The sequence below is a fragment of the Apodemus sylvaticus genome, chromosome 20, assembly GCF_947179515.1.
Source record: "Apodemus sylvaticus chromosome 20, mApoSyl1.1, whole genome shotgun sequence".
Lineage (NCBI taxonomy): Eukaryota > Metazoa > Chordata > Mammalia > Rodentia > Muridae > Apodemus > Apodemus sylvaticus.
In genome coordinates this window covers 31,365,027-31,378,875 of record NC_067491.1, presented here as the reverse complement: position 1 = coordinate 31,378,875, position 13,849 = coordinate 31,365,027, and positions in this window count along the sequence as shown.

Sequence of the window (13,849 nt, the reverse complement as noted above, 5' to 3'; positions counted from 1 at the left end):
AAAATAAAGCACAGGACCAGATGGTTTTAGCGCAGAATTCTATCAGACCTTCAACGAAGACCTAACAACAATATTCTTCAAACTATTCCACAAAATAGAAACTGAAGGAACACTACCCAACTCTATGAAGCCACAATTTCGCTGATAACAAAACCACAGAAATATTCAACAAAGTAAGAGAACTTTAGACCAATTTCCCTTATGAATATCAATGTAAAAATACTCAATAAAATTTTTGCCAACTGAATCCAAGAACTCATCAAAATAATCATTTACCATAATCAAGTAGGCTTCATCCCAGGGATGCTGGGATGGTTCAATATCCAGAAATCCATCAATGTAATCCACTATATAAACAAACTCAAAGAAAAAACCACATGGTCATTTCATTAAATGCTGAAAAAGCATTTGACAAAATTCAGCATCCTTTCATGCTAAAGGTCTTGGAAAGAACAGAAATTCAAGACCCATATCTAAACATAGTAAAAGCAATATACAGCAAACCAGTAGGCAACATCAAACTAAATGGAGAGAAATTTGAAGCAATCCCACTAAAATCAGGGACTAGACAAGGCTACCCTCTCTCTCCATATTTATTCAATATAGTACGTGAAGTTCTAACTAGAGCAATTAGACAACAAAAGAAGGTCAATGGATACAAATTATAAAGGAAGAAGTCAAATTATCACTATTTGCAGATGATTTGATAGTACACTTAAGCAACCCCCAAGACTTCCACCAGAGAACTCCTACAGCTGATAATGTCAGCAAAGTGGCTGGATATAAAATTAATTCAAGCAAATCAGTAGCTTTCCTATATTCAAAGGATAAACAGGCTGAGGAAGAAATTAGAGAAATGATACCCTTCACAATAGCCAAAACAATATCTTGGTGTGACTCTAACCAAACAAGTGAAAAATCTGTATGACAGGAATTTCAAGTCTTTGAAGAAAGAAATCAAAGAAGACCTCAGAAGATGGAAAAATCTTCCATGTTCTTGGATTGGCAGGATTAATATAATAAAAATGGCCATCTTTCCAAAAGCAATCTACAGATTCAATGCAATTCCCACCAAAATCCCAACTCAATTCTTCATAGAGTTAGAAAGAGCAATTCTTAAATTCATCTGGAATGACAAAAAACCCAGGATAGCTAAAACTATTCTCAGCAGTAAAAGAACTTCTGGGGGAATCAGTATCCCTAACCTCAAGCAGTACTACAGAGCAATACTGTTAAAATTTGCATTGTATTGGTACGGCGACAGGCAGGTAGATCAATGGAATAGAATTGAAGACCCAGAAATGAATCCACACACCTATGGTTACTTGATCATTGACAAAGAAGCTACAACCATCCAGTGGGGGTGAGGGGGGGGAATAGCCTTTTCAATAAATGGTGCTGGTTCAACTGGAGGTCAGCATGCAGAAAAATGCAAATGGATCTATTCTTATCCTTTTGTGCTAAGCTCAAGTCCAAGTGGATCAAGGACCTCCACATAAAACCAGCCACACTAAAACTAATAAAAAAGAAACTGGGGAAGAGCCTTGAGCACATGGGCACAGGGGAAAATTTCCTGAACAGAACACCAATAGCTTATGCTCTAAGATCAAGAATTGACAAATGGGAACTCATAAAATTACAAAGTTTCTGTAAGGCAAAGGACACTGTCAAAAGGACAAAATGGCAACCATCAAATTGGGAAAAGATCTTTACCAACCCTACATCAGACAGAGGACTAATATCCAAGATATACAATGAACTCAAGAAGGTAGATTCCAGAGAGCCAAATAACCCTATTAAAAATTGGGGTACAGAACTAAACAATGAATTTTCACCTGAGGAATATTGAATGGCTGAGAAGCACCTAAAGAAATGTTCAACATCCTTAGTCATCAGGGAAATGCAAATCAAAATGACCCTGAGATTTCACCTCACAACAGTCAGATGGCTAAGATAAAAAACTCAGGAGAAAACAGGTAGCTGGTGAGGATGTGGAGAAAGAAGAAATCTCCTCCAGTGCTGGTAGGGCTTCAAGCTAGTACAACGACTCTGGAAATCAGTCCTGTGGCTCCTCAGAAAACTGGGCATGATACTACTGGAGAAACCCATTATATTACACCTGGGCATATACCCAAAGGATTCCCCAGCATGTAATAAAAACACATGATCCACTACGTTCATAGCAGCCCTATTTATAATAGCCAGAAGCTGGAAAGAACCCAAGAGTCCTTCAATGGAGGAATGGATACAGAAAATGTGGTATATTTACACTATGGAATACTAGTCAGCTTTTAAAAACAATGAATTCATGAAATTCTTAGGCCAGTGGGTGGAACTGGAGAATGTCATCCTGAGTGAGGTGACCCAATTGCAAAAGAACACACATGGTATGCACTCACTGATAAGCAGATACTAGCCCAGAAGCTTGGAATACCCAAGAAACAATTCACATATCAAATGATGCCCAAGAAGAAGGAAGGAGAGGCCCCTGGTCCTGGAAATGCAGCAGTATGGGGGATTGCCCGGACAGGGAAGCTGGAAGGGGTTGATTGGGGAACAGGTGGAGGGAAGAAGTCTTATGGGACTTTCAGGGAGGGAGGATACAGGAAATGGAAAATTATTTGAAATATAAGTAAATAATATATCTAATAAGAAACATAATTCCACAAGCAACTCTCTCTGAAGCAAGTTTCTCTGATGACCCAAGCTGTTTGAAAAATAAAACTTTTTAGAAGTGATTGGAATTGTGGATCTTTGTTACATGCATGAATACCATTCATGCACACTCTCCTTGGCAACAACTCAATATTTAAAAGCTTTTGAAAGTTCAAAATGGCACGGCGAAGTATGAGAATAATGCCAAGCAGATATTGACTGGGTGCCTTCTCAGTGAGACGTACCACTCTAAGCACTCCAAATGTTTTATAATCCTTAAAATAATCTTAAAAGCAAAAGGCTATAGTGTGTCTATTGCTTTTTTGAAATGAGAGTTATGCAGATGACAAGCTACTGGCTCCAAATAAGTAAAGGTAGAGAAAGCTTTAAAATATAATAATAATAATAATAATAATAATAACAATGAAGTGTCAAAGTCAAGCCTTCTCACCTGAAAAATCTAACCATTTAACTGTTTAAAATACCACCTTACTCCTTGCTTATTTGAATGCTTTCTGTGCTGTTCTTCTGACCTTTTCAATAAGCCTTTAAAAATTGCAAGTTTTCACTCAACACATAAACCTTGATATCATAAATTATTAATGATGCTCTTGTATCCTGCCTCTAAATAAATACAACTTATGATTTCCCAGTGAGATAGAACTGTTCTTGTAGGTGAGTAAATTGTTTGACTCAACTCAGCACAAGCTACAGTCATCAGAGAGGAAGGCATCTCAGGGGAGGAAATACCTCCATGAGATCCAACTATAAGGCATTTTCTCAATTTATGATCAGTGGGAGAGGGCTCAACCCATTGTGGGTGGTGTCATCCCTGGGCTGGTGATCAGATTTATAGACTAGGATTAGGCTTTGGGTCCTCTCAGCTTCTTGATAATATCCTCTCCAAAGGAGACCTCAATGACTTTGAATCTTCTGACCACTATGCACACACCCAGTGAGACGTTCCCATTTATAGGGTCAGCTTCTAGTTTCTTTGGAGTATATTTTTTTCTAGCCTTCAGAAGGTGAACAAGTTTAATAAAACTACTGATATGCTTCTAGTGTTGTTTGTTTGATAAGCTGTGTGTGTGTGTGTGTGTGTGTGTGTGTGTTTCATTTGATATAAAATAGAACTAAGGCTCAGTAAAACCCAGTATTTGCAGGGGGAAGGGACCTCCAGATAGTTATTTGGATATGCTGAAATTAGCAAACTGTTTAGGTATTCAGATGTACTACTCATCATAGAACACAAATGATTATTGTTTACAAATTTGTTACAAATTGTTACAAAATTGCTTAACATGGAGATAGAGATTGGTTTATGAAGATCACTCACCATAGACAGGATGAGACAGGAGAATGGGAGCTAAGTCCTGACTGCTGATGGACTCCGACAGAAAAAGCTATGGAGAAGTCAAAGCAATGAAGAAGGCCAAGCAAGCACACACAGAAAGCCAGGGAAGTACAAAGACCAGGGGCACATCATCACATCAACTAGAAAGGCACTGTTCCAAAGACCAGGGGCACATCATCACATCAACTAGAAAGGCACTGTTCCAAGGCCTGGGAATTGACCAGTTTGGAACCGAGAAAGCAAAAAAATAACTGGAAAATCCCCTTTGAAGCTCATCACTGATGTGTTCCCTCATGTTTTTAGAAGCTGAAGAAGCTAGATTAAGTAGATGGGAAGTTACATATGAAATCAGCTGATTCAAAATAAGGAGATAGAATCTTCCAGCATGGACAATGTGAAGGTTCTATAAATAAAGATAACCCAATCACAAAAGAATATACATGGAATGCAATCACTGATAAGTGGATATTGATTAGCCCAGAAGCTCTGAATACCCAAGACACAAGTAGCATATCAAATGACTCCCATGAAGAAGTAAGGAGAGGGCCCCGATCCTCGAAAGGCCTGATCCAGCATTGTAGGGGAGTACCAGGACAGAGAAAAAGGAGGGAGGTGATTGGAGAATGGGTGTAGAGAAGGCTTATGAGACATTTGGGGAGGGGGGAACTGGGAAATGGGAAAGCCTTTTGGAATGTAAACAAAGAATTTAGGAAAAAAAAGAAGTGACAGTTTCAGGAATTAAATAATATAGCTTGAATTCAAATTTTGTCTTTTATTCGATGTGTAACCTGTTCATATCCATTTCGCATCTATCAACTAGGGAAAACATAGGTCTATGAAAGGGAGAGATGAATAATTTAAAATTATTGTATATAGAAATCCCTAGAAAATAAGTAAATATTAGAAACAATCATTGTATAAAGGCAAAATGGCATGGTAACAATATGGGTTTGGAAATTAACTAATCCAAATACTTAGTGTGGAGATAAAACCAGAGAGGTTAATGAGTTCTAGAGAATAACGATCTTTAATGTCCTTGTTAAAGGGGTGGATTTCTTTTCAGGTTGTAGTTCTAAGAATGGCATGTTTAAAATGGGACATGCTGGTGAATCCTACCATCCCTCTGTTTCTTCCTGTGAAAGGACATTTCTGCCCCAACCTGAAAATCATTCTAGAATTCTCTCATGAAACATTAAATCATGTTCATTCTGCCTGTTTTATATATCTTGACTGCCTCTCCTTTCTAATCTCAAGCTAGTGTCTACATTCAGGGCAGCCTGATTACTTTTTTCTGTTCTTTGGCACTGGACTCCTAGTCCTGCCTAGCTACTGGCATCCCATGTGCTTACAAGGAACCCCAATAGTGCCTTTAATGTTTTAGCATACAAAATCATTGGTTTAAGTGTGACATTGTTAAACTTACATAATAATGTTTGTAATTTTCTTCCAGTGATTCCATCCCTCCCTGAAATAGAAAACATTCCTTATTGTGTTTTTGCATTACACATTGTGTGTGAGTGTGTATGCATGTATGTGCACATGTGTGATTGAGTATAAGTCTAGATTATTCAAGAGAAAACATGACAAGCTGTATTTTCCTAACCTCTCTTATTAACCTGCCTCTCTTCCATCCCTTTAGAGTTTTTAGACCTACTCCTTACCTCCAAAAGTTCCACTTCTACTTTCATATCAATAAATGGATGGATGGATGGATGGATCGATGGATGGATGGATAGACAGATAGACAAATGGTAGATGTTTTTTATATCTAGATTCCTCATATGAGAAAAATGTATGAAGGCTTTCAGGGCAACATTCAAATCCCCTGCAATGCTTCCCCTGGCTTCTTTATCAGCATAATCTTTAGCTGCATTCTATCTAACAAAATTTTTTAAGTTACACAGAGAATTGTACTTTATGTTATCTCCATCTGGATGCTGTTCCCTGGTTCCTATTCCAAACAAGCCTAGCATCCCTTTCTCCTGCTGTCGACACGTCCTGTGCAATCCTCAATATTTATTATTCTGCCTCCGCATTTGGATCACTGACTCACTTTGTTTTTATTATGTCTCCACAATACTCCATACAATGCACTTTAGTGCACTTAATTTAAAACCTTTGTGTTCGTCCCGCAAGGGCATAAAATATGTGATCTTATCTTTTTGTCCTCTGCCTGGTAGTGAAGGCATTCAGGATATGTTCAGGAGAAAAGGAGGATGGGAACACACTTGACACTTTCTGGGAATGAAAAATTCGCCTATCCCCTGAAAGAAAAGAATGTCAGGTAAGTTACATTATGACTTGTTATGTAAGTTTCCAGTTCATTTATATTTTAATGCTTCCCACCAAGCCTTGTTGGAAAGGTAGCATCCTCTTCTTCAGAAACTATAATGTTCTATCCGTAACGTAACTAGAAGCAGACACATACAAACAAGCTACTGGTTTCCCTCAGGATAGCTAAGCAAAGGTTACATGTCCTGGACTAAATTGAGACATCCTCAGCTGCAAAGACTTCCTGTCACGTCCTCAGAATTCACAAGGTGATGAGAAATAGGCAGCTAGGATTTGCTCCATTGAGATAAAGGAAAGTGACCCTGTCACAGAGGAATGGTCACAGGTATTTCAGCAGACAGGAGGCAGAAAAGGCTGTCACAGTTTTTAACAGAGCTGAGGAGTCAATTATTCCCTAATTAGATGAGAAGACGCTGCTGCCGCTGGGCTAACAGAAGTACTGTAATCACACTGGAAGCAGAAAAGTGTCTCACTAATCATCTTTGTTTGAATATCACTAATGGCTTATTTAGTCAAGAGATGAAATGGACTCCTTTGCTCTAGCTAGACTGTTCGTATGTAGGTGACTGATGAAGAAACTGGATCTGTATGTAACCACCCAGGTTTTCCAGACACTTGGACCTTTGGACAAAGAATACAATCACATGCCATGTTTAGGATAGCAGTGAAATGTCCAGTTTTCTGAGGAACCTCCAGACTGATTTCCAGAGTGGTTGCACCATCTTGCAATCCCACCAGCAGGGGAGGAGTGTTCCTCTTTCTCCACATCCTCGCCAACACCTGCTGTCTTCTGAGTTTTTAACCTTAGCCATTCTGACTGGTGTGAGGTGAAATTTCAGGGTTGTTTTGATGTGCATTTCCCTAATGACTAATGATGTTGAGCATTTCTTAAGGTGCTTCTCGGCCATCCGAATTTCTTCAGGTGAAAATTTTTGGTTTAGATCTGTACTCAATTTTTAAATAGGGTTATTTGGTTCCCTGGGGTCTAACTTCTTGAGTTCTTTGTATATATTGCATATTAGCCCTCTATCTGATGTAGGGATGGTGAAGATTTTTTCCCAATTTGTTGGTTGCCGATTTGTCCTTTTGATGGTGTCCTTTGCTTTACAGAAACTTTGTAATTTTATGAGGTCCCATTTGTCAATTCTTGATCTTAGAGCATATGCTATTGGTGTTCTGTTCAGGAACTTTCCCCCTATACCGATGTCCTCAAGGGTCTTGCCCAGTTTCTTTTCTATTAGCTTCAGAGTGTCTGGCTTTATGTGTAGGTCCTTGATCCATTTGGAGTTGAGCTTAGTACAAGGAGACAAGGATGGGTCAATTTGCATTCTTCTGCATGCTGACCTCCAGTTGAACCAGCACCATTTGTTGAAAAGGCTATCTTTTTTCCACTGGATGTTTTCTGCTTCTTTGTCAAAGATCAAGTGACCATAAGTGTGTGGGTTCATTTCTGGGTCTTCAGTTCTATTCCGTTGGTCCACTTGCCTGTCCCCGTGCCAATACCATGCAGTTTTTAACACTATTGCTCTATAGTATTGCTTGAGGCCTGGGATACTGATTCCCCTAGAAGTTCTCTTACTGTTGAGAATAATTTTCAGCTATCCTGGGTTTTTTTTGTTATCCCAGATGAGTTTGAGAATTGCTTTTTCTAACTCTGTGAAGAACTGAGTTGGGATTTTAATGGGTATTGCATTGAATCTGTATATTGCTTTTGGCAAGATGGTCATTTTAACTATATTAATCCTGCCAATTCACAAGCATGGAAGATTTTTCCATTTTCTGAGGTCTTCTTCGATGTCCTTCTTCAGAGACCTGAAGTTCTTGTCATATAGATCTTTCACTTGTTTGGTTAGAGTCACACCAAGATACTTTATATTGTTTGTGGCTTTTGTAAAGGGTGCCATTTCCCTAACTTCTTTCTCAGTCTGCTTATCCTTTGAGTATAGGAAGGCAACTGATTTGCTTGAGTTGATTTTAAAACCCACCACTTTGCTGAAGTTGTTTATCAGCTGTAGGAGTTCTCTGGTGAAGTTTTTGGGCATATACCCAAAGGATTCCCTGGCATGCAATAAGGGCACCTTCTCCATTATGTTCATATCAGCCTTATTTATAATAGCCAGAAGCTGGAAAGAACCAAGATGTCCCTCCATGGAGGAATGGAGACAGAAAATGTGGTATATTTACACAATGGAATACTACTCAGCAATGAAAAACAATGAATTCATGAAAATTTTAGGCAAATGGTTGGAACTGGAAGATATCATCCTAAGTGAGGTAACTCAATCATAAAAGAATAGACATGTAATGCAATTTCTGATAAGTGGATATTAATTAGCCCAGAAGCTCTGAATACCCAAGGCACAATTAGCATAACAAATGACTCCCATGAAGAAGTAAGGAGAGGGTCCTGATCCTGGAAAGGCTTGATCTAGCATTGTAGGGGAGTATCAGAACAGAGAAAAAGGAGGGAGGTGATTGGAGAATGGGTGGAGAGAAGAAGGCTTATGGGACATATGGGGAGGGGGGAACTGGGAAAGGGGGACTCATTTGGAATGTAAACAAAGAATATAGAAAATTATATATATATAATCCACACAAATCAAAAAGGATAGCAGTGAAAAGATTTAAGGCAAATAAAAACCTTGCCAGAAAGACTTCTTTGGCTAAGGGCTCTGTTAGTGTCATAGTCCCTCTTCTTGAAGTCTTGCCTAGTTATAGAAGGTGGCCAGTACAGAGTTTCCATTGCACTGGGTAGTTTGGCATACTTTTGTTCTTGTGGAACTCCTAACCGTGGAATTGGGGGTCTATCTCTTTTTGCTTGCTTGTGGGACCCTTCTGTACCCACTGGGTTGCCTCATCCAGTCTTGATGCGATGGTGAGTGTCTGATGTTGTAGGAGCTTGTTATGCTCTATTTGGATGATATCCCTAGGAGGCCTGATCTTATCTGAGGGGCCACAGAGTTGGGAGAGGCGTAGTAGAGGAGAGATGTTAGAGAGTGGTTCAGGCACTTTGACTCCATCAGGAATCTGAGTATCCAGATGTTGAAGGTCCTTGTCCCCTATTGGTTTTTGATCTATCAATGAAGATACCACTGGCCGATAGCTGTGCATGGGGCGGGACACTGAGAGTTGCACAGGAAGGATACTGAGAGAGTCAGATGAGGGATCCCGATGATGACTCAGGGTAGAAGGATGAACACAGGACCCGCGGGAGATAAAGCCTACCTGACATCTGAGATTTCTGATGGGTATCCACCACCCACTTCCCCGATTGGGCATGTGGTCGCGGGGGAAGGTTTAAGAGTGCCCTGACTTTAAGGCAGCCAAGACATTTAAAAATAAGTTAAAGTGTGTGTATGTCTTACATCTGCGGATCCAAAGATTCCCTAGGCAGGTGGCTGGAAGCACCTGGTCTGCCTACAAGCACAAAGTGGTGAAGCAAACTGCTACATAGACACTGCTACATAGAGAGAACAGAGGAAGTGGAGGGAGGGGACACTGCCATAATGATGCAATATATGACAGAATTTTTTTTAATAAATTAAAGGATAATTACAAATGTGTTTTGGTTATCCTTTGCTCCAGTGCTTCACGTTCAGTGCTTGCTCTTCTCCTCTGTATGAAGCAGAATCTCCCAGCTTTACATAATACCCTCACAGTCTCCAGGCTAATGGACCTCGAGTCCTGTGCAACATCTTTCCTGATGCTCTACTCTCACATAAACCACCACTCTAGAGGAGTAACAATATCACCCATCACAATCTGTGATAGATTGAGGTTTTCTCTTCCTCAGGGGCCGATATTGCTATCCAGTTCCCACTAAGATTCTGCCAGGAGGTGGTAAAACCTATAAGAGGTATAAGCTAAGCATGAAGTCTTGAGATGAGTTGGAACATGCCCTTGGAGAATCATGAAACCCCAGCCATCTCTTCATGCATTTTGCTCTGTGGTCATGAGCTGAATGATTTTGCTTATCAAAAACTCAAAGCACAGGGTCCATTGAATCATGCCTCAGAACTCCCAACACTGTGTGGGCTGAAATAAACCTTTTATCAGTACAGGTTCCTTACTTCAGGTATTTCATTATAGTGATGAAAGCTAGTATACTTCTAGATGAACTCATTGGCTCACATACCAGTGACCTGTTAAGGCTCATGTTCATAAAATGTTTCTATCTCCAGATTTTGACCAGGATCCTTGTCTAGTCTCACACATTCATTTAACATTTATTGAGTTAAACTAAGAATAAAATAAAGCAAAACCACTTTAATCACTAAAGTCATTTTAATGTACTTACCAGAGTGGAGAACAACGTAGTTGGTCTGGAAGATGGGCATTCTGATGCACAAACGACATCTATACCGTGGACTTTTAACCATATATTAATACCTTTGCATCTCCTTTCAAGCAGTGTTTTGCATAAATTATGTTATGTACAATGGAAACTAAAAATATATCTAGAAGAAAATGGAAGAGAAAATATTTTGTGTCTTTTGAATTTAAAAGTAGACTACAAAAATCATAATTAAAAAACTGAAATAACATTGATTTCATGGCTGTTTCTTCTGAAATAGCAGCTTTATGTCTGGACATGGTGGTACATACCTTTAATCTTAGTAACAGAGAGGTAGAGATAAGTAGATCTCTATGAGTTCAAGGCCAGACTGGTCTACATAGTGACTTCCAAGGCAACCAGGACTACATAGTGAGAACCTGCCCCAAAACAATTGAAAATTAGTGCTCTTTCAAAGGCACTAAGTCAAAGAAAAATAATAACAAACCACAGCTTTCTCATTAAAATACAGCAACGTGGAGCTCATGAGATGGCTCAGTGTTTAAGAGCACTTGTTGTTCTGACAGAAGACCCAGTTCGGTTCCTAACACCTAGATGTTGGTCCACAACCATCCATCATTCTAATTCCTGGGGATGGCACCTTCTTCTGTCCTCTGACAGCAACATGCATGTTGATGATACGCATATGTATATATAGGCAAAGCATTTATATAAATCCAAGAAAAAATAAATATTGCAAAACACACATGAGAGAAATTACAAGTAATATTTTGTCACATCCTAAATTACCCTACTCCAGAATTCAACCTCAGGATTGGCTTTCTCAACCCCAAATAAAAGATGTTCATCTACAGTCTAAATACAGAAGGAACAGATGCATTGGCTCACTGTCTTACAGGATGTGCTACTTAGAAATTGGATCGCTTTGACGAATTACTTGTTAGCCAGCAAAAGCATTAAGGGATTATTTGTCCAACGTGGTTTTCAAGTTTTTCTTAATGATAAACTCATTTTGAAATTAGAAGGCAGCCAAAGTAGTTTTACTTGGAGATATTATTTCATCCATGTCAGAAACACCAAAGGCATGCAAAGAGAGTAGTACACTCCAGATTTCAATTTTGTTATTTAAGACTTATGAATAACAGAACCAAACAATTTTAATCGCAAATAGTACATATTTCAGAATTCCTTTGAAATGCCTGTCGCTTTAAAGACTTGTAGTCTCCCACGGGTGCGGCTGTTGTACAACTCACTCTGCATTTTGAATCTTCACTTCCCAGTCTACTCTTATACCTACTGCCATTCTGCTTTCGGATGCTGCCAAATGGTGCTGTGCTAGTTATTGATCATGAGTCCCAATAACTTCACTACCACACTATAGCACACTTTATGCTAAAGGGCCACTAGATTATTCCAAGAAGCATTCTTTGCAAATAAGTAGTATTTTCTTCAAATATACAAAGAAGGGCTTAAACCCTCAAGTAAAATTTTCATTTATCAACAGAACTAATGTTCATTTTCAATTGGTTTTGCTGTAGCTATCAAATTGAATAAATCGACACTTGCTTTTCTGCATTATCAAAGTATTGGCATTATGATAGTGGTTTCCATGACCTAAAGAATTTAATTCACACACACATACATACATATGTCCATGTGTCTATGTGTCTGTGTGTCTGTGTGTATATGTATATATGTGTATAAGTGTATGTGTATATGAGTATATGTATATATACACATGCTTATTATATATTTAAATATGTAGTAAATATATATATTAAGTACACATACACACACCATACACACACACACACATACACACACACACACACACACACACACACACACACACACACACACACATATATATATATATATATATATATATATATATATATACATGGGAGCTCTGGGTGGCAGTGTTAGCCTATATTGTTATTCTTATGGTGTTGCTTGATTCTAACCTTATTATATCTGTCTGGCAAAACAACTAGAAATATCTCTTAAAGTTTTCTTACTAAAATTATTTAATCAAATCAGGAATTCTATGAAATCATTAATTCATTAAACAAGATTCATTTGTGAAAGTTCCTCTTCAGGTTGATCTGTAGGAAATCTGTCCAATAGGATGGGCTAATGCCCAGGAATCATTAGACTATAGAATAGTGATATGAAAATGAATACAGGGTACAAGAAGCAATCCTGAGATAAAGTTTCTTGGAACCTTGCCTGTCAGAACTCACCCATCATAAGCCATGAAAATATCATGGGCCACCTCCAGAAAAGTCACCTGATAGCCTTAATCTCGCCTCGATGGCTCTTGATGATTATCATGTGGAAATTTTTGCTGAACAGTGAAGTAACCTGGGCTCTTCTGTATATGATTGAAAATTTCTTGGGTGGTAGGACCCAAGTGAAGACACATGTATATCCTACTGGTGTGTTTCTAGGTGAAAAAACACCTCAAGGCCTTCAATTATATGGGCATTATCTGTCTCTTTTGGCTGAAACGATTTGTGAAGAAACCCAGAAATGATTTGTGAGCGTTATGTAGAGCAAGACACCTACTAAAAAAGTAAATTGGAGCACTTTTGTCATAAATAACTTACCTTTGATTTATATGTGCTTTTGCTGTGATCACCAAAGCTTCCTGTCCGTACAGGTGATTTGTTTCTTCTAATCTCTTTGGGGGATGCGGTACCAACCTGAAATTACCCTATTATAGCTAAAAATTGAAGAACTCTCACTTTAACATTTTGTAAATATAGTAACATTTACCTGTTTATTGGCATACTCGTTGTGATGAACAAAAACTTATTTTAAAAAGAGTCAGAAACTTTTCCAGTGAACAGTCCTGTCTCATCTTTCCTTGAAAATCATGTATCACTTGAAATACAGTGTTTCTCTGTGAGTAGTGAGTGTGAGCTACCACCCTGGGCTGGAAGGGAACCAAAGGATGCTTACAACTATAACAACAAATGTTAAATGTAGACAGATAGGTCCAATATTTTAGAAAGAAAACATGGGCTGAAGAACTGGCTCAGCACTTAAGAGCACTGGCTATGATTCCAAGTTCAACTCCTGGTATCCACATGACAGCTTATCTCTTAATGCCAGTCCTAGGGTATCAGACACCTTTCTGAACAACTCCAGCAGTAGGCACACATATGGTCCTTACATAGACATACATTCAGGCAAAACTCCCATACATGCAAACTGAATAAATGATAACAAATTTGAAAGAAAACACTCTG